Source organism: Lepisosteus platostomus, chromosome 7 (genome assembly GCF_059453375.1).
Source record: "Lepisosteus platostomus isolate fLepPlt1 chromosome 7, fLepPlt1.hap1, whole genome shotgun sequence".
In the NCBI taxonomy this organism is placed as follows: Eukaryota; Metazoa; Chordata; class Actinopteri; order Semionotiformes; family Lepisosteidae; genus Lepisosteus; species Lepisosteus platostomus.
In genome coordinates this window covers 23,058,673-23,081,346 of record NC_142617.1, presented here as the reverse complement: position 1 = coordinate 23,081,346, position 22,674 = coordinate 23,058,673, and the positions used below count along the sequence as shown (strand labels likewise).

General features: G+C 41.5%; 1 long non-coding RNA gene across 2 annotated transcripts; it reads right to left on the bottom strand.

Moving 5' to 3' along the window:
* Positions 1–28: 28 nt before the first annotated feature.
* Positions 29–13,444, bottom strand: LOC148658482 (uncharacterized). Of its 2 annotated transcripts, XR_015940082.1 has the most exons (7): positions 11,252–13,444; positions 2,673–2,734; positions 1,486–1,585; positions 1,289–1,346; positions 727–823; positions 337–498; positions 29–225 (listed from the first exon to the last, which is right to left on the bottom strand). It is a non-coding gene; the product is annotated as an uncharacterized LOC148658482 (long non-coding RNA). The 2 variants fall into 2 exon arrangements; XR_015940081.1 differs by lacking the exon at positions 11,252–13,444 and having other exon boundaries at positions 2,673–2,885.
* Positions 13,445–22,674: the final 9,230 nt, after the last annotated feature.

The window sequence follows — 22,674 nt, the reverse complement described above, 5'->3', positions numbered from 1 at the left end:
TAAATGTATGCAATACGACCACACTAAAAACAACACTGAAACTTTTCATTGAAATACTGTATGAGATTGTGCATATTCAATGGATTTCTCCTGGTGCTTTTTTTCATCAGTCTTTTCATATTCTTGTTCTCTACTCAGGTGTCTCCTGTTCCTTTGGTGATGTCTGCTGTACACACATGGTATCATACACTTGAGCAAAGTGTGATACCACCGTTTGTTCTTCTCCTAAAATAAAGATGAACATTGACAAAAGTCAGAAGCACTCTTTTCCTTGATAGACGAACAAAACAATGCAAGAATAACCATACTCTCTGTTCCTTACTCATTTCTACCTACCTGTTTGACCACTTTGTCTCCTTCAGTCAGGACAGGGTCCTGTGGCTGACTCTGAGCAATCTGAGAAGAGCTATCTGTGATCTTCTCCCCTACATTGGCTACATTGTGCTCTGTTTGAAATCCAGGGATCGTCTCCGGTAAGTTCCTCGGTCCTTTTTGGGACTTGAATGGGTAGAGGAAATATTGTGACTACATTTCATTGTCATGCACTGATATGTTCTGGTTTGAGTTTGATTACAGTAGGTGTTCAAGTACTTTCTTTTTGTTCTAGATTGGAAGTGTTTGAGATGGTAGGAACTTGTCATATTCTCAACTTATTTTCTTTATGAGACTGAATGCTCTGTAAACATACTATTTTAGCAATTCTTAGAAATATGAAAGCAGGGTTACCTGTATCATTTTTTGTCTTGTTAGTAGTATTGCAGCTCCAACATCAGCACTTAAATAATGGTTTGTGATGTTACTTGTCCTTGGAGTGAGTAGACTCCTGAGAAGTCAAGAGAAATCTTACGTAAGCATTAATTATATTTCACTTTCGAAAGCAAAGTACATGTCAGGTACTTTGAAGGCATATGTTGATACTTTTAAGCACTTTCATTGATTATTATTATTATTATTATTATTATTATTATTATTATTATTATTATTATTATTATTGTTATTATTATTCAATTAGTTATTACAAGTCCAACATTCTCTACATTATCTCACTCTATATTCAGAATGTGGGAATACAGTTGTTTTAAGGAAATGCCACTGAATATATAGTAGCTGCACTCTACAAAGATGAATTTGCTCATTATTCAGTCAGGGACACAGCTTATACTTCAGTAGTCTTAGATCATTTAATGATGATTATTATACTTTATAACTAGAAGAAGCCCCACATCCTGTTCATTGCTCCTTTTTCAGTCATGTGGATTGACTTATACTTGAAGTGGTTAATTCTCACCTTGACATCTCAAAGAACAACTGAATCTCTACCAAGGGTGTGTCCTTCCTCTTAATGTCTAAAAGAAAAGGTTAACATTCATTGAAGCAAAATGCAACAATCCAAAATTGTTGGGGAGGTCTTTTCCACAGTTATTTCATATGACAGTGCTTGAAGTGAAACTACATGACCATGGTGAAGAAGTAAAAACACTTTACCTTGTTCTTCCTGACTGATGTCCTTATGCGTGTTTTGCACAGTTGAGCGTTTTGTGTCTTGTCATCTGTGTAGGCAACAGCCCTCTTCCCTGGGATAGAACTAGATGATATTTAGACACGTTAATTTGACTTCTCCATTGCTCACATTGATGTGGATATGATTGTAATGCTCTGTTTTGTGGGCTTCCCAAGAAAATAATAAATCCCTTACTACTTGTTCGAAATGCAGTAGCACAGATCCTAACAAATACAAGAAAGAGAATATCATTCCTGTTTTGAAAAAACTTCACTGGTCAACTGTATTATCTAGGATTAATTCTAAGTTCTTAAGTTATAAGTTCTTTTACTTGTTTTTAAAGCTTTAAATGACCTAGCATGTCTGTACCTTACTGAATGTCTGTCTTCATATGTTCCTATATGTGACCTGAGATCTGCACATACTGGCCTACTGCAAATACTGTACCACATGTGAAATACAGAAAGAGTGGAAAGGCTGCTTTTTGATTTTATGCTTCTAAATTATGAAACATGCTACCACTTTTTATTAGGCAGTCAAGCTCGGTACATTGTTTTAAAAAACATTTGAAAATACATTTTTTTAATTTTGCTTTTAGTTTAAGTGGTTCTTTGTTCTTTCTATTTATGTTTCTATTTTTAGTTCTCTTTAATTGTTCTTATTTTATTACGACTTTCCTAATTTTTATTTATTTAATTGACATTTTCTGTATGTTGCTTTACTGTATTGCTGTGTTTTCCTTTACAACTGAAAGTATATCTCTTAATTTTAATCTTGTATTTTTATGCTTGGTTTGTAAAGCACCAAAGCACTATTTGTATGAAAGGTGCTCTATAAATAAAGTTTTTTTTTAAAATATTATTATTATACTTTGTTACATTTTTGGTTAGGATAAAGATTCTAGTAGAGGTGGCCTCTTTTACCCCGTTCCAAAAAATTGGAAAACTACCTTCAGAATACACTGACAATGACCATCTACTGTCTCCTCTAACTGTGTATTGTCATCATGCATATCTTGTGTATTATTTATTGTTGTTGGTTTTGTCATTCTGTAAAGAAGCCACCTTTCAAGGCACTATATCAAATAATGTTTGTTATTATTATTTACATTTTTCATCGTTAAATCTGGCGAAGAGTCTTAAGAGAATATCAAAGAACACGTTGCTCTTACCTTTCCATTCCAAGAAATGCCCTCAGCTCGGATTGCAGAGATTGACCTCTCTGTCTCAAATTCTGAGAAACATAGACACGATTGAAAAATGACCATTTCCTAAGATTCACATAACATCACCAGTCAACATTTGCCACTTGACATCAATAGAAACCATAGAGTACATGACATTTCCAATCAGTTTTCTTTCAAGGTACAATACCAATCGCCTTGCCAGAAGAGTTATACTGCGGTAGATAAATATTACAAATGTCAGATACACGCAGAGTTGTTTGGATTACTGTGAAAAGATTGGCAAAGTATATTGATGTTCATTATATTTCTGGGAATGACAGAGCTAAAGAGAAAAAAATGCTAACCTTTATCTCTGCAGACAGGATCGCAAGGGATTCCATTATACTGGGTTCCTACAGTATATCATGGTGGTCTTGCCTTTTGCCAATTTACAGGCTTCCACCAAAGCTTTCAGTTCAGCTCGCTGAGCTGACGTGGGTACCTCAAATCTTCCCCCACATTGGATATCATGTTCTGTAGTCACAGCCCAACCCGCTTTTCTTAATTTATAAATGAGGTTCCATCAGTGAAGAGGATGAGGTCCTCATTCCCGAGTGGTTGCTCGGCTATTTTGACGCCCTCATCTTCTCCCATTGCCCAAACATCACAGCTGTGTTCTAACAGATAGGCTTCTGAGGGGTCAGGGAACAATGTGGCTGGATTTAGAGCTCCTTCACGTTCAATAGCAATATTTGGAGCCTCTAACAAGACCTGCCACTTGCTCCATCGTATCGCATTAACCTGACTGACCCGATTCAGGGACATGAGGGTATGTATCGCATGTGGGCATCGAAAATTCGGTTGCTGATCTAGCACTATGTTATTAACTGCCTGCACTGCTAGACAGATGGCCTGAACGGCACGTAGACATGGTCCCCAGCCCCTTGCTACCTCGTCCAAGGATCCAGAGTAATACCCTACCGGGCGTTATCTACCCCCATGTTCCTGTGTTAGTACAGCTTTCCAAAATCCATTCTTTTCACTTACGTAGAGGTAGAATGGTTGATCCGTCTGAGGGAACCCCAATGCAGGAGCTTGTAACAGAGCTTGTTTTAAATAATTAAAAGCGTGTTCAGCTTCAGGACTCCAAGCAGTAGGATCAAGGGACCTCCCTCCCCCCTTTAATAGGTCTGTAAGTGGTTTGGCCCTTTCAGAAAAAGCATCAACCCAATTTCTATTGAAATTGCACAGACCCAGAAATGATCGAAGCTCTCTCACAGTGTTGGTACTAGGGTGTGTTCGGATTGCCTGGGCCCGATCTTCTGTCAATTCCCTCTTTCCCTGACTAATCTTCTGTCCCATGTAAATTACGGTGTCTACGCATAACTGTGCTTTGCTATTACTAGCCTTGTGCCCTTTTTTAACCAAATGGTTAAGAATAATTTGGAGGTCCTACTTGTGGGTTTCCACGTCGGGAGACGCGATTAAAATATCATCCACATATTGGATAATGATGGAGGACACTGGAGGCAACTCCCGGAGATGCCTCCGAAGTACCATGTGATACACGGTGGGGCTGTTATGAAACCCCTGTGGTAACCTGGTCCAAGTATATTGTTCTCCATCTACAACAAAAGCGAACCAATCTTGTACCTCTGGATGTAGAGGAACGGACCAGAACCCATTTGCCATGTCAATTACTGAAAACACCTGGTACTCAGGTATCAGCAGTTGAAAAATAGCAGAGGGATCTGCTACCAAGGGGGTGAGACGGTTGATGTGTTGATTAGCTTTTGAGTAATCAACTGTGAATCGACATGCTCCGCTGGCTTTCTTTACGGGCCATATTGGACTGTTGCTTGTACTATGTGTTTTTCGTACAATGCCTTGAGCCAATAGTTTTTGTATTACTGGTCGAACCCCTTCCTCCGCCTCTCTATTAATTTTATATGGTTTTGTGTATGGTGGGGAGTTCCCAGTAAATGTGGCGGGTTCCATATCCAGAAGCCCACATTCATCCTTATCTGTAGTTTAAATTGAATGTCCTTTTAGTTCGTCTGTTTGGAGGGACCAGATGTTTAACCTCCACCCTCTCCTCATGTACGGTTAATGTAATTCCTTGTAGGAATTGCAGAGCATCCCAACCCAAAAGATTTGGGGTAGGTCCTACCCACATGACAGCATTAAATGTTACCTCCCCATCTCCTAGTCTAATCTCTGAGTGTTATTCGATTGCCCCCTACACCAGTGGCCTCCAGCTCCCTCCCTGTGAATATGACACCACACCGTTTGGCTGACTGTTCAGATAAACAAGATAATTGAGCCCCAGTGTCCCATAAAAGTGACATTTGAGTCCCATTAATTGTATATTGTAATTTGAGTTCCTTTTCACCTAGCTCCTGAGAAAGGCTGGGAGACCTCCTGGGAAAAACTAAGGTTGCTGCTGGAAGAGGTGTTAGTGGAGCCAGCAGGGGGCGCTCACCCTGCGGTCTATGTGGGTCCTAATGCCCCAGTATAGTGACAGGGACACTATACTGTAAACAGGTGCCGTCCTTCGGATGAGACGTAAAACCGAGGTCCTGACTCTCTGTGGTCATTAAAAATCCCAGGGTGTTTCTCGAAAAGAGTAGGGGTGTAACCCCGGCGCCCTGGCCAAATTTCCCATTGGCCCTTACCAATCATGGCCTCCTAATAATCCCCATCTTTAAATTGGCTACATTACTCTGCTCTCCTCCCCACTAATAGCTGATGTGTGGTGAGCGTTCTGGCGCACTATGGCTGCCGTCGCATCATCCAGGTGGATGCTGCACATTGGTGTGGTGGAGGGAAGTCCCCATTACCTGTAAAGCGCTTTGAGTGGAGTGTCCAGAAAAGCGCTATATAAGTGTAAGCAATTATTATTATTATTATTATTATTATTATTATTATTATTATTATTATTAAAGGCGTAGGTAGGCCACTAGGGGGAGTCCTAGTTTAAAAGATCCCTGATAGAGCATTTGTCTGCTTCACTCAGATCCTTTAATTGCGAAAACAGTTCTTTGTCCCTCTCGATTCGAGGGATTGAATGGGGGGTCGCGATATTTTCCACCCCTGCCTTCAATGGCCAATCTCTTTTTGCAATTGTTTTGAAAATGCCCAAAATCTTTACAAAAATGGCACTAACCTGCAGTAATTTCCCCTTTTGGACTAAATTGGGTGTCGGAGCTAGCTCCACCCTTCTGCATGGAGGGTGTCCACCCTGTTTGTATTGCCCGTAATTTAGCATACATATTCCTTACAATTTGCCGTGCCATTCGAACTATTTCCTAGAACTGCTTACTCGTATTTTGCCCTATTTCTGGTTCTTTCAGTTGAAGGGCTTTGGCTAAATCAGGCTTTAAGGCCACTCAAATAAATTTATTTAATTACAGCAGACGTGTCGCTATTCACATCATTTTCGTCACTAAGTCCTGAACATTCCAGCCAGACTGTGACGAAGTGGTCAGTGAAGTCAGCCACATCCTCGCTTTCTTTCTGCTGACACGCAGATATCTTTTTCCAATCTGTCTTTGGTGGGTAATTTTGTTTAAGCCATCGCCAAACCCATTCCCATCGCCCTCACCTGCCATTATCCTCACACAATTGTCTAAGTTCTCCGACACACTTTTCCCCTGTCCTTCGGAGGATCATAGCGGCAGTCAGGGGAGTGATACCATAAGTATCTTTTAATTCCTGAAGCGCACTCCAGGTTCGCTGCATTTTTAATTTTGGGTGCGGTACTTCTCTAGCCCATCGGTCAATATCTTCCGGTTTTGGATTTGATAGTATGGGGGAATCAGGGAAGGTAGGTGTGAGTGCGGACCCCCTCGACGGAGTGCGAGACGGAGTTAGAGTGACACTGTCATCAATAGTGCAAGCCCCGCTACATCAAGTCCTTTCCCACTTCGGGTGAGAGTACAGATCTACGGGTGCCCTCCCTTTAAGAGGGGAGTCCTTGTTCCGTCTCTATCACACTCATACCTGGTGTCATCCCACTCAGACCCCCCGTCTCCATATGGCCACTGTAGGAATTGATCCCAATTCTTTTCGTTTCCTGCCTGTCTGTTCCCCTGTGGGAGAGCAGGATATAATTTAGTTGACGGCTGTAAGAATTAACAGCGCAAAAAGGAACGAATTCTTCCTTTAGTTTCTGATTCTCCTGCACTGCCTCTTTTAGCTTCTGCTCTAGCTCCTCTTTTGCAGCAAATAAATTATCTTTTCTTTCATTTAACACTTTTATTTTTTCTGTAAACTCCTTTTCTTTTTTATCCCATTCTGATTTCTCCTTCATGCTAATCTGCCACCGCAGGTGTCGGCCGAGCACCAGGGCTGCAGCTAAACCTTTGTGGTTATACCAATACTTATACGCTTTCTTACAGGCATCTTTGCCCCAAACTCCTTCTGACAAACTCAGCTTCTTCCTTCTTCCTATATTTTTCCTCTCTTTCTGTCAACTTACACTCTTCCGATGTATAATCAGACGCTTCCACCACTTTCTCAAACCACCAGTTAGCACACATGTTCGGTCTCTTTAAGAGTTTACTTTGTCGTGTGTGAGGTAACAGCTCATACAGTAGGGGGATGCTTTCACTTGAAAATCCTGTGCATTACTGCACTCATTCAGCTAAGGGTGTCTGTTACCTCCAGATCTAAATGCCTCTCAGAGCCTTTAGAGAGGACTTACACCGCACTGTTCACAGACAAGGAACGAGACCTCAAAAACCCCCTTCCTTGATTAGTAATTCACCATCCCCAGAACGCCAGCATCTCTGCTTTTGCCCTGGGGCGGACTTACGCACTGAGCTCAATCAGGGCGATTCTCGGGTCTCAACGTCCTGTAGCGGTGAGGCTTATTAATAAGGCAGAATTAAGTGTTTCTGTGCTTTCCCAAATGAGGCCTCATCTCTCTGTTCATCTCTGTGGTGCAGCCACAGAGAAACTATTCATGCAGGCTGATTTAAAGATGTTTTCTTTTGATAAGGGACAGCTCCCAAAGGGGAATGCACTTAGCTAAGCCTGGCTATCATGATCAATGGTCATCCATTGGTGCCTATCTGTCTAGGGAGTGCTAGATGGACATCTGGACTGCATTCCTAAGTGTCAGGAGTAAGTCACTCATATCTCACCTTGATCAACCAATCAGGGACTGGTAGGGCCGAGTAACCCACGTGGGACTCTGATGCCCATGGAACTTTCAGCCAATCAACGAGCTGAAGTTCCTCCAGGTAAAAACAGGCAACACAGAGAGCCTGTGGTAGGGAATTCTGTGGACTTTTCTAAAGGGAATTCAAAGGAGAATTCCAGGGCAGGACGGCCCAGGAGCAGAAGGCTCCCAAGGGCAGGACATTGTCGCAGCGCGCCTCCTGACCATCCTGAGACTCAGCCCGGACAACCACGGAACGGCCAGTGTGTCCGAGTGCCAGAACTTTCCTTTGTTCTAAGAGTCTAAAGCCTCGGAGGTTGCCAGAGAGTAACCAGAGGATCCACCCGAGGTTCGCACCAGCAGCAGGCCTCGTGAACAGGTCAGAACTGTGGACAGCTGAATCACTATTCAGAACTAGCTCTTCATCAGGAATGAACCGGTCCTCTTCCTGACTTGCTGGGACCCACAGTTATCTTTTCTCCTGTGCGCAAACTTTGCTAGTTAAAGCCAACACTAACTAGCCGGTCAGTGAGCATCAGCAGCGCACTGTCGCAAGCCGCACAGCACAGCCTGGCACCGAGCCAGAGAGCGTGGATTGGACAGCAACAGCCTGAAACTGTTTCTTTGTGCCCGCAGGAGATCTGAATCCCCAGAGATTGGATGAGTATTCAACTTCAATGCATTACAGCTCGAGAATTCAATTGTTATCCCAACCAGTTGATATCAATTTAATTCCTAAGAGTTATGTACTTGTTTTGAGTATCTAATGTAGAAGTTATAACCAAGTTCATTTATGAAACGGTCTAAATGAATGATATACTGAACGTATGTCCTCTTGATATATGTAACTCTCTGTAACTGACTGAATATATACCTTTTGTATTCTGATAACCCTCTCGATAAGATCTGTTAGGTTTATATGCATATTCTATGTATTAATAAATGTATCCTCGTGTATTAGTACCTGTGTAAGGTTAGTACCTCCGTAAGGCTGCAGGGGCCTGATGGGATACCACCTCGCGTCCTGAGGTCATGTGCAGCCCAGCTGACCACAGTGTTTACAGACATCTTTAACTCCTCCCTGTCACAGTCCATGGTCCCCACCTGCTTTAAAAAAAACACTATTGTTCCAACCCCCAAAAAGACAAAAGTGACATGCCTGAATGATTACCGCCCAGTAGCATTAACATCTGTGGTGATGAAATGCCTGGAGAAGCTGGTGTTGTCACACATCAACTCCTCCATCACAGAGTCCCTGGACCCCCTGCAGTTCGCCTACCAGAACAACAGATCAGTGGATGATGCTGTCTCCCTGGCTCTGGATACAGCCTTGGAACACCTGGACACTAAGAACTCGTATGTAAGAAAGCTTTTTGTGGACTACAGTTCAGCATTCAATTCCATCATACCCAGTCAACTGGTGACAAAGCTCAGGGGATTAGGTCTGTGCAACTCTGTCTGCAACTGGCTGCTGGACTTTCTTATCGAGAGACCACAGGTGGTGCGGATAGGCAATAAAACATCAACACCACTCACCCTGAGCACTGGAACCCCACAAGGCTGCTGTCTGAGTCCAAGGTTGTACTCCCTATTTACTCACGACTGCACAGCAAGACACAGCAACAACCGCATCATTAAGTTTGCCGATGACACCACTATAATAGGACTGATCAGTGATGATGACGAGTCCACTTACAGGGATGAAGTTGTACAGCTGCTTAGGTGGTGTCATAGCAATAACCTGGACTTGAACATAAAGAAAACGAAAGAGCTAATAGTGGACTTTCGGAGACACAGGCCACACACTCACAGCCCACTCAGTATTGATGGAACGGAAGTGGAAACAGTCACCAGCTTTAGGTTTTTGGGAATTCACATCTCTAAAGATCTAACCTGGACTGTGAACACTGACTCTATCATGAAGAAGGCTCAGCAGGGCCTTTATTTCTTGAGGTGCCTCAAGCGATGGGGGATGCCAATACATGTGTTGGTGAACTTCTACCGCTGCACTATCGAGAGCGTCCTCACCAACGGGATCACCGTGTGGTATGGCAACACCTCTTCGCGAGAAAGAAAGGCACTGCAGAGAATGGTCAATATGGCCCAGAAGATCATCGGCTGCGGTCTCACCGAGATTAAACAGCTCTATGAGGACCGCTGCCGTGGTAGAATTCTGGCCATCACAGAGGACAGTCACCACCCCGGGCATGAGCTCTTCACCCCACTGCCCTCAGGCAAGAGATATAAGAGCATACGGACACTTACCACTAGATTCTTCAATAGCTTCTATCCACAAGCAGTGAGACTGGTGAACACATTTAGCCATCCCCCTCGGACCACACCTACACCATCACCATCTACCTCATTGTAATTTATTTATTGTACATCTCCAGTCATTGTTTACACGTCTGTATTGTTTACATTCAAACTGTCTGCATGTTTACTTGCACATTGTCTATTGTTTGTTTGTACATTGTCTTGATGCACTGTTTGCACTTTGTTTTGTTTTTTACACTTGTTTTACAATCGAGAGACTTTCTGTAAGTAAGAATTCCATTGTACCAGTACCGGTTACATATGGCAATAAAGTTCAAGTTCAAGTTCAAGTGTGTGTGCGTTGTTTGAGTTATATCGCATGGTTGGATTCTAAAGCCATCAAAAGAATCATTTTGTGATTTACTGCTACAATTAATAATTGTACCAGTAAATGCCCAAACCCTACAGAACTGGTGCCTTCAGAGAGCACACTACAGTCCTTTAAATCCTGCTACTTAGTGCTTTGCTCTTTTATTATGAGGTGTGTTTATGTAAGTGTCATGCTTGTGTATATGTTCACAAACAAGAAATACGCCAGAAACATACATATATATCTACGTCTCTGCTGCTCCCTTTAAATGGAGGAAAACACGAAAAACATGCATGTATCATCTACGTCTTTCCTGTTCCCTTTAAAACAAAACAAAACCACGCCACGCCTATCTGTGCACGATCAAGGCATAGCTACTCTCAGGACCCAATCCTGGATTATACGTGCATTCAAAGCACCACTAAAGCTTCAGAACCCCGGGCACAATTAAGGCCCACACCTGTTGTGAGCCTCACGGTAAAGGTCCAAACCCATTCAAAAACTCCACGTGCAATTAAGGCATACACCCAACACTAGTTTCATACGTGCAATTAAGGCATACACCCAACACCAGTTTCGAACGCCTGTACACAATACCGCGGATCACCGCCTGCCAGACCAAATTCTGGATGTACAACCAACCACCCATTACATACACAGGTGTCTTCCCCAGGCCAGAGGAATTCAGGAACTCACATTTACTCCGTCATCTCGGGCAATTCTCGCAGGGAGCAGAGACTTCCCAATCAGTCAGACAAGAGAGTCGGGACTTTTAAATAAAAGAGGAGTCCTTACCTCTTAGTAATGTGTGCGCTGACCGTCTCTCCTGCCGATGGGAAGTTCTGCGCCTTCTGGAGCATCCACCGACTACGCCAAAATTGTTGTAACAGAAAGAATAAGGTTCTGGATCCCGAGATGAAGTTAAACAGATGAGTTTATTGCATGCAAGGAACAATACAGCTGAAGTCTTGTTTACCGCAGGAAACAACAAAGCTGAAGTATTGTTCAATGTGCCGGTACAAACTTTTAGTTTATATAATATTTTCTTTCTGCTTCTGACGTCACTCGGTATTATGGTAAAGAGGTGGGTCATGGTATTTGGCCAGTTAAGAGACCCTGGCCAAATGGTCAGTTTAAGATTACGTCCCCAGGGGGTTCCTAGCTTGCATCTGGAATTCTTATCAGTTAACCCCCTTTCCTGTCATATACTCCAATTTGTTGTTTAGAAGTCTAAACCTCTTACAGAAAGGATTTAATTTAAACCCCCATCTTTATATCTTTTCACATCAACATGCTTTAAGCTGCACCATACAGTATGATTTACTTTATCTTTTTAAGTTGTAATGTTTTACATTTTATTTGGGGGAGGTCATGGGTGGAAATTCCAATTTCACGCATAGGGTAGAGTGAAACAGCTGTAAGGAGTGATTCTCAGGGTCTAATTTGTCATTACCACAACAAAATAATGATTGCCATTACAAGCCCCAAAAACCATTGGGTTATATCTCTAAAAATGCTTTATAACTTCACATACGTCCAAAACTGTTTTTACTTTCTGCCTGTTGAGTTGGGAGTTGCCTGTGGTGTATTTTCCATCCCCCTTTCTGGCAAACTGATGCTTGCAGGGATTTGATTTCGGTTTTTACTTCTGCCGTGCCTCCATTTTCAGAGACACATTCTTGAACCTTGACCTTTACCTAGTCTATGAGTGCTGTAATTATTCCCCCGATGCACGTGAATAACAGTTCTGTTTGTCAATTAGCAAAACAGTCAATAAATTTCAATTAGTGTTTTGTTTGTATTCATTCCTCTTTCTCATTACAGTGTTAACATTGTTGTGGAAGTCTGGCTTGCAACCACCAGACTTAAAAATAAGTAGCTGAAGATGGTCCTTTATACCTTAAAACAAAAAGACTATGACACATTCTAAACAAATGATAAGACAGCAACACATGCCAATTAATTATATCTAAGTCGCAGACTAGACAACAGTTAGTTCTTTTCATGTTCCGGGCATACAGCCAGCTTACCAAATACATGCCCTTTATCTTACTGAACAAGGACAGGCAGCATCTTTATATATTTTTGAGCACAAAGCCTACTTCAAGCCACTAGACTGCATAGTTTGCAAAAAAATACAAAAACAAGAAATTATATTGTTATCTCACTTCCCGGGCGGCTCTCTTATCTCTTCAACATACTGAAGGATCCAGTCTCTCAGCGTCACTGTATGAACACCCTTAATTAGTTCCGGCTGTAGATCACTGGTAGTGTTGTCTGTTTGTGTGGAGTCTGCGTATTCTTGCTGTGTTGCTGTGTCCAGCTTTAGACTGAAGATCTAAATGTCCCTTGTTCGATTCCGGGGCTCCCGGGATCCAATGAGTGATTCTGCTTTGACAGGATATAACGTCTCAGTTGTAGATACTTAAAAAAGTGGGTTTGGGGAATTTTGTAAGTGTTTCTAAGATTCAGAGTATCTAAAAAGTCTGATTGCTGGGACTGGCATCCCTCTGAATACTCTGAACAATATAGAGTCTCATAATAATAAATGCATTATTTATCTCCGTTGGATCAGCTGTAAGATTTCCAACATTAGACTGAATGGCATTTGTTGCTCTCTATGATTGTATCTGTTTGATGCGTCAAGCCAATAATTTTTCAGCTCTTTCTCCCTGTTCATTATAACTTTGTTTCAGTTGCAGTAAACAGTTTGCTGCCTGATTTGTTGATAATTCATTATAGAGGGCTTTCACTTTATTCAGTTCAGAAATTAATTCAAAGGAGCTATGTGAAAATATTTTGCCTTCTAGCTCTTTAACTCTGTTCTCTAATCTTCATTTCGAGTTGGGGAGCTTTACATTTAGAGATGTATAGCTAATCATTTGACCTCTAAGAAATGCTTTAAATGCTTCCCATCTCACACAAGCTGAACTTGAGTTGTATTAACCTCAAAAAAGAATCTATTTGTGCTTCAGGAAATTTAAAAAATTCCAGATCTTTCAACCAAGTTGTTTGAAAATGCCACCTAGAAGGTCCTCTGAGAGAGTTTGGCCATAGTAACATGAAACACATGCATGGTCTGAAATAATTATGCTGTCATACCAGCATTTTGAAATTTTAGGTAATAATTTTACGGATATCAAGAAATAGTTTATTAGAGAAAAAGTTTGATAAGTGTCTGAATAACCAGAACGTGGAAGGAGCACTTACTGCAACACACAGTTGGAAGATGAGGTATTTATGGAGTAGGGTAGAGAAATGTTACACAGAGAAAAATAATTGATTCTTAAAGGAATTCTATCTAGTAGGTTTCTATCATGACTGGTTCTCAGAGGCAACACTGTTTCTGCAACCAAAAACAAATTTTCCTTCTTTTCATAACTTTCATTCATATTCAAAATGATCCTGCAGTAATAGATAGTGAAATAAAATCCAAAATTGAACTAATGAAAATGGAAGCAAGTTGCCTTGTAACATACTGTTCAACAGTAAAATACTGTATAAACCAGTCTTTACCAGCATAATCTTCATGTTAGGTCCTGTCCGAAATATTTCTTTGGAGGCTCTGACGAAAATGTATGCCCCCCTCCTTTTCTGCAATTTCAAGTTGCATAATTCATTTCTAAAGATCACCCATAAGTTTAAACATCACACATATATGCATATTTTGTGATGTTTCTTTTGTTGTATTTGGTTTTCTCCTATTCCCGCCAATAGTTCTTCCAAACATAAACATCCCGAAAGCGAACCTGGCACTATGTTTTTCTTTCTGAGGACGAATCATGTTCCTACCTTATGTCACATTGTACATTTTTTTAACATTGGACATTTTTCCGCTTTAGACACAAAATAATACAATGAAAACTCATCAGTTCACAAACTACCAGTACATATTAAAATGTGTAAAGCTGCAGTTTGATAAGTTTGATTGCCTTTATGTATTCATTGCTATTGTTTCAGAGTTTCTGTGAATATTGTAGTCTTTGTTCACATATTCGATTCATGTGGCTGACATTTTAAAACTGCAGTATGCAATGTTAAGAAAACATTTCATTTTAATGAGACCGTACCATCTCATAATAATAATAAAGTTGGACCACCTATTAACGCGCAAAAAATGCACTGTTGAAAATAGTTTGTGTTACTTTTATCTTGAGATGTACAGCAACTGTTATTGCTGTGGTCCTGAAGTTTTAGGGCCATGGAAAAGGGCAAGCCAAGCTCCAGCAGCAGCTTCACAGAGGAGCCTCGCTCGGGAGTCTTTGGAAATGCTTATGAGAAATTATGACGTAACAAAGCAGACTGATTTATTATAAAACCACTAACATGAACACAGAACATGTAATTCTATGTGAACAAGCCAAGACTGAACCAGTGAGTAACAGCGTACACCCACCCAACAATGCACATGTATCCCTCGCGATAACAGGTGATAATGGAATTACAATTATATTTGCCATTGTATAAGCAGCTACAAAAAATACAAATTTTAAAACAAATCTGAAATTTTTTAAAACAGAAGTTATCAACAATTAAGACCGATTCTATAGCACCATGTAACTTTAGTAGTTACAATTGCATAAACTTTATTAACGACAAAATTAACACCATCAGACTTCAAACACAATCAAATAAGCCTCAAATAAGTCTGGTATAGGAACAATATGAGCACCTCGTTGGTGTTTTTCAATTAGTTAATGAACAAGAACACAAGAAATTAATTATTAACACAAAGAACACCACCTGTCCGCTAGATCCATCCTGCCTGACTGGGGTTCAGCATAAGCGCTAGTGTTGTCTCATGCCCGGCACGCTTCTTTGTGTTTTAAATGAAGAAGAAGGTTAGACGAGACAGAAGCATGTGACTGGATATACCGACTGGGTGTAGTTTTTTTAAGCGGACCACTCATGAAAACACACAGTGGGGAAAGCTTCTACCAAGCATACCGACATAAGCAAAATAAGGCCGGAGGGAGATTCTTAACGTCGGTCTCAATACATTTTCGATATTTCACCCAGCCCGATCTAAGAGTGTTTTTTTTGTCATCACACCTTACGATTTTCTACATACAGTACTTTAACATGCCAAGTCACGACTCCACACACAGAGACACCAGTGCCAGTGAGGCCCAGCAAGAACGTGTAGATGCCACACACACATACACCAGTACCAATTGTCCCTCAGCAAGAATATGCAGACTCCACACAGACACCAGTACCAGTGAGCCACAGCAAGAACATGCAGACTCCACACAAACAGACAACACTACCAGTGATCTACAGCAGGAACTAATTAAGGGGGTTTATACAGAAACACTTCTCTTAAATAGGTAGCGAGGGTTATTTTTATTGCTTTCTATAAGTTCAAAGTAGCAAGTTGAACGAGCTCTATATAGGGCTTTCTTATACTGTTGCAGGCTATCAGTCCATGCTGACTTGCAAACCAGTAGACCTCCATTTGCACTCTAGTTTGCAGCACTCCTATTTAAGGGATCATGTGTGATCATTATACCATGGAGAGTGTCTAGTGGTTTTGACTACCTTAGTCTTTAATGGGGCAATTTCATCCAGGGCCTGTCTAACCACTGTATTATAGTTACTGTATGTGTGATTTCGTGAACATTATTACTGGAGAGACAGTCTGTAATGGGAGTCAGGGTGTCTGTAGAGACAGTTACAGTGCCTACAGTAGAGTCAGTCTATAATGGGAGAAAGGGTGTCTGTAGAGACAGGTACAGTGTCTATAGTAGAGTCAGTCTGTAATGGGAGACAGGGTGTCTGTAGAGACAGACATAGTGTCTACAATACAAACAGTCTGTTATGGGAGAAAGGGAGCCTGTAGAGACAGGTACAGTGTCTACAGTAGAGACAGTCTATAATGGGAGAGAGGGTGTCTATAGAGACAGGTACAGGGTACATGGTAGAGACAGTCTATAATGGGAGACAGAGTTTCAATAGAGAGGGGTACAGTGTCTACTGTAGAGACAGTCTATAGTGGGAAAAAGGGAGTCTATAGAGAAAGGTACAATCTGTACAGTAGAGACAGTCTATAATTATAAAAACCAGAACCAGAACTCTTTGTTCAGCATCCGGTTTGCTGAAGCCAAAATATGACCAAATGATCGACACTGCATCTTTTTTAGATACCAGCTCGTCTTCATTTGTACTCGAGTCATCCCTGCCTGACTGGGGTTCAGCATAAGCGCTCGTGTTGTCTCATGTCCGGCACACTTCTTTGTGTTTTGAATGAAGAACAAAGGTTGGACGAGGCAGAAGCATGTGACTGGATACAACTGGGTGTTGTAGTTTTTTTTAAGGGGACCGCTCAGGAAAACACACAGTGGGGAAAGCTTTTACCAAGCATACCGACAGTACCCCAGTGCCATACTCTTTTCGAGAAACACCCTCGGAAAGTCCTTTGTGCCTGATCAAGGTTCAAGGCTTTTTTTTAACATAAAAACACGGGCAAATATTTTTCTGTTGTTTTTATTGGGTGGGGGGGGGCATGGTCCTGCTTGTTTGTAAGTGTGTGGGGTAAAAATGTGCACGTATGTGCGGAGGTTCGGGAGGAAGATCTGACTCTCCCTCAGGGCAGTGTGCCTGCTCAGTGAAGTTGCCACCCTACAAACAGCACAAACGATGAAACCCCTCTCATTCGTTAGTGCTGTGTTTGTGCTGGTCTATGCCGTTGAAGTACCATTTGTGCTGCTTTTGCTCCTAAAATATAGCGCCTTGTTTATCGGGTGATCACGTGATCATGCACTGTGATTTTGACCTCCAGTGACCCCGTCTGCCGAGTTAATGCGTCTGTTACCAGTGCGAGAGTAATAGTTTTGCAATTGTGTTCCTCTGTTTCCCAGGTGGGAGGTGGCGCTGGATTTTGCATTTAATATCAGTGTCTTCTGTGCGTTTGTGTGAACAGAAAAATGTAATTTGTCTCGAATATCACAAACCCTAATCAGAAGAATTCCGGGTGTAGTCTCAAAAAGCGAACACTAGCAAACAATTGCATGTTCTTACCAAGAGGCTTTAACGAACATGCCTTAATACTTCGTAGCGGTGTGCTTTGTTAAAAATCTGAAGAAGAGATCAGTTTCTCACTGTCTCCTTCTTAAATGAACATGCGCACCAAGAGACATGTAAAGATTCAACCCATCTAATGAGCCACATTTGAAATATCAAATGAGAGACGGAAAAAGAGTAATTCGTATTATAGTCTATAATGGGAGACAGGGTGTCTATAGAGACAGGTACAATGTCTACAGTAGAGACAGTCTATAATGGGAGACAGGGTATCTATAGAGACAGGCACAGTGTCTATGGTTTTCAATTCAATTTTTTTCACAACAAGGTTGCCCCAAGGCGCTTAACTTATTGATGATAAATTTTGCCATTTTGTAGACAATTAAGAAAATTCTTTATATAAACAAGCCTGATACATTCTGTTTTTTCAGGCGAATCATGCCCAAGATCTCATCAAGAAGCCAGGATATCGACTCCAGTAACAGTCCTGTGCAGACTGTTCCATATCTCGACTACTCTTGGTGTAAAGAAGTCTCTCCTGTTCACTGATTGAAATGGACTCCTCTGTAAAGCAGTATTCTTTCACATCATTTGGGGTGAAACCTTGTAGTATGCTTTGCTACAATGTTTTCCTTCATTCCTGCAAGCAGTGAAAGCGGAGCGCTTGTCCTGTCGTGACCTGGATTCGAACTGGTGTTATTGCAGATTCCTTACAACTGCCTAATGAGCTGAATGTCGAGCTTCAGGAACAAAATAAACATGTCATCAACATGGTCAGCAGTGTCAACGCGTTAACAAAAATTGAACAGATCTATCACAAACTCATACTTTATAAAGAGTAAACAGATATCACATTAATATATGTCATTTTGTGTATTGCTAGATATTACTCTTTGCTCTGCTCTGTCTCTGGCACACCTACAGTAAGTGCTTTATAGAACACCTTTTGAAGAGATCCACAGATTACTCAACTACAGGATCACAATTGAAGGCATACTAGATATTTATGGGAAACATCTTGAAGAGAGTGTGTATGCAGCTCCAGGCTGTTGACTCCTTTCATCCAGGACAGTGGTAGAATTGGAGTATGTTGATTTATGATTGGGCTGTTACAGTATTCTGTCACTTACAACCATCAAACACATTCAGACTAAACCTTATGAACAAGTTTTCTATTTACTAACCCCACATTGGGTTGAAATATATATATATATTATTAACAGGCATTTGTAAAGGCTTTATAAGCCTTTTATAGATTCTTTGCAGTACCTCATGTAAAGTGTGAACCTATTCATTCTTATTAATGCAAAATCATGTTGCAGTAAACTATTAATAGACAATAATAAAGCTCTTATTCCCAGCATGTTCACGTTTTTGCAGTCCCCCATGTAAAGTATGAACCTATTCATGCTTACTAATGCAAAATCATGTTGCAGTAAACTATTAATAGACATTAATAAAGCCTTTGTAAACCATACATTAAATGTGGCAATAATACAGATCACATTTTTAAAGCAAGATTCTTTTAGTGACAATAAGTGTTACCACTGTATTACTTATTAAATATTTTGCAAATACAAAATCAGAAATCTTGGACAAAGTATCTTTAAAATATCTTAACGAAATATATATATTTTACAATTTTTGTTTAACAGAGTTAGAAATGAAACTCTGAAAAGCACTCATGCACCTGTGCACTGATAAGATATATTTTTTACATTGTAGCTAGTTAAACCATTTTAAATATCAAATGAGAGACAGAAAAAGATTCGTATTTCATAATTTGCGGGTTAGAAGATTATTAATTTGACGTCTTGGCTAGTGTGTAATGTTTAATAAGTTATTATTTTAAATGTGAGAGATGGTCGTACATACTGTGCGTGCTGCATTTCAGCTTTTCAATGGCGATTTGTTAGTACTGCCAGTGTCTGCTGCTTCTGCACGAGGCTGAAGTTGGCTTCTTATTCGTGTTTTTCATTCCACCTTAAATGCTGCTGCTGTGATGTTGTGTTGCTTTTTGCCTTTAGATGGCTCTCTACCCAGTGGCACAGCACCCTGATTCTGGCAGGTGTGAAATTCTGAGATTAGATGTGTAATTTTTGGGAAGAATGTTTCTCTTATCCCAGAATATTTGTCACAGTGCAGTAGGAAGTGCACCTCTGTCTCCATTTCTTCCCGCTGGCAGTGGCAGTCTGTCCTGGCAGCCTGTTCTCTCTGGGCAGCCAGGTCTGTCTGTGTCCAGTTTCTCTGGCCAGGCTGTGGTCACTGAGCCTGTCCTCTCTGGAAAGTCAGGTTTGTCGGTGTCTGCCTGTGTCCAGTTTCTCTGGCCAGGCTTTAGTCAATGAGCCTGTCCTCTCTGGGCAGTCAGGTCTGCCTGTTGTAAGATGACCAGAGGGAGGGTCATCCAGGACAGGTATTTCAGGAACGATCTGCTCAATATACTTGACATAGACCTGACCAAGATGGCCGCTAAGAGAAACCAGCTGACATGCAGACGGAAAGGGGTCAGTCAGAAAAACAACGAGACACAGGTGTCTCATCAGGAAACAAAATATATATGCCCTGGAAACAGTGAACCAGCGGGGAAGCCAGTAGGTGAATGCGGTTGGATGATAGTGGAATTAGGATGGTGTTTGTACGGATTTAAGGATAACGGGTTAACAGACAAATAAAGGTTTACGGTTTACGCTTTGTGATTTGGATAAGGCGCGGATTTGTGGAACTTTACGGACTTTGGAACTCGGACAAAGTAAGGATTGAGAGAACGGATTGCGGACTGGCTTGGAAACGGAGAAAAACTCCACGAAAATTAAAGAAGAGAGTGTGGTGTGAGTACTTTTATCTTTATTAAATAAACCTTTCCCCCGGAGGCACCACATTGGTGGAGGATGCGGGCAACCCACTGATCGGGTTTGTGAAAAAAAAAGTTTTTTTTCTCTCTTCTCTCTCGGTTTGTGTGAACTCTCACTAAGGAAAATGGAACAATTGATACAACAATTATCCCAAGCCACACTAACCCAGTTCCAGGCTTTAAAGGGACAATAAGAAGCTATACAGGCACAGCAGGAGGCTAATAAAATTCAAACTGAGACAAATCAACGAATTACAGAAGAGCAGAATTTGGTGAGAGAGGAATTAACAGGGAGAGAACCCAGTAAGATAGACGAAATTGGGCTTCAAAAGATGACAGAGCTCGATGATGTGGAAGCATATTTGAAAACTTTTGAAAGAACAGCTACCAGGAATGCATGGCCCAGAGAGCAATGGGCAAGGAGAATAGTGCCTTATTTAATTGGGGATGCCCAAAAAGCCTATTATGATTTAAAAGAGGAGGATGCTGAGAGCTATGAAACTCTAAAAAAGGAGATCTTGGCGAGATTAGGAGTAGCAATGGCAATACGAGCGGTCCGGTTCCATAACTGGAGGTATCAAATGGATAAGCCAATGAGATCTCAAATGTTTGACCTTGTAGATCTGGCTAAAAAATGGCTCCAGGCAGAAGAACTAAACTCGGGGCAAGTGGTGAAAAGTGAGTGATGGGGATCCCCAGACATTAGAGCAGGCGGCTGATTTAGTGGACCGACAGCATACTACTGAAGCTTTGATTAAGGAAGAAAGAGGGGAAATGCAGAAATAAGAGAGGAGAAACCCCAAGAGTTTGGAGAATGAAATGAAGATTCAGTCACTAAAGTACAGGGATTATCGAGGTCCAACACAATGTAAGACTTCTCTTCAGGGAAGATCGGTTCAAAGGGCCCAACCATGGAAAGAGTCCCACAGATGCTTTAAGTGTCATGAAGAGGGACATTTAGCCAGTAATTGCCCCAACTGGTATAAACCTACGCAAATGGACACCCGAGAAGAGGGAAAATGCAACTACCTCACGGCAAGCGTCCCATCCTGTGAAGAACCCCGTATTGCTAAAATCAAGATGGGGGAAAAACATGTCGAGGCCTTGTTAGACTCTGGAAGTACGGTGACACTGGTGACCTTTGCACCACTACCTGAAGACACTGAGATCAGGCCAGCAGAAGCGATCCCTATTACTTGTATTCATGGGGAAACTAAGGTATATCCGTCTGCAAAAATTCCCATTTCGACCGAACTAGGAACATATAGTTCAACTGTAGGGGTGGTTGAAAAATTGCCTCACCCGGTGGTGTTGGGACGAGACTGTCCCCACTTTCTTCAGCTTTGGAATACTGTCCAGTCTGCTAGGCAATGTCCAATTCCATTTCATGGAGACTCAGAGGACAATACCAATTCCTCTGGAGAGGCAGACCAACAGGAAGTAGGCTCCGAACTGAGATTAATTCTTAAATATGGATTTGCCAGACTGGGAGCCACCAGAACATCGAGGGAGGTTTGGGACGGCCCAGTTGGAAGATGGAAATCTGAGACATGCATGGGGACATGTGAGAAAAATTGAGGGAAAGTTCTGTAATGAGAACAGTGTCCTGAGTTACCCTTATTTCATGGTGAAAAACAATCTCCTCTATCAGGTACAGAAGAGGGATCAAGAAGAAGTGGAGCAACTCCTTATTCCCCGAGCCTACCAAGCAAAACTCCTCAACTTGGCCCATAGCCACCTCCTTGGAGGACACCTGGGCGTGAGGAAAACAGCTGAGATACAGCTCTCTCGATTTTTCTGGCCGGGAATATACAAAGCCATTGAGAGATATTGTCGGGAATGCCCAGAATATCAGAAAGTATCAGAAGTATCAGAAAACTGCCCCCCAACCTTATTATAAAAACTCTTTGATTCCCCTACCAATTATAGAAACTCCTTTTGAGAGGATTGGGATGGACTTAGGGGGACCCCTGATTAAAACTACAAAGGGACATCAGTATATACTGGTAATAGTGGACTATGCCACGAGGTACCCAGAAGCCATTCCTCTGAGAGCTGCTACAGCCAAAAACATAGCTAGAGAGCCAGTGCAAATTTTCTCTAGAGTGGGAATTTCTAAGGAGATCTTAACCGATCAAGGAACTCCTTTTATGTCAAAAATCATGCGATACCTAAGTAAGCTTTTGGGTATTCATCAGGTCCGAACCTCCGTATATCACCCACAAACAGATGGACCAGTGGAGCGATTTAATAAGACCCTGAAAAGCATGCTGAGGAAGGCCATGCAAAAGGACAGCAAAAATTAGGATCAATTGCTCCCTTATCTAATGTTTGCTATTCGAGA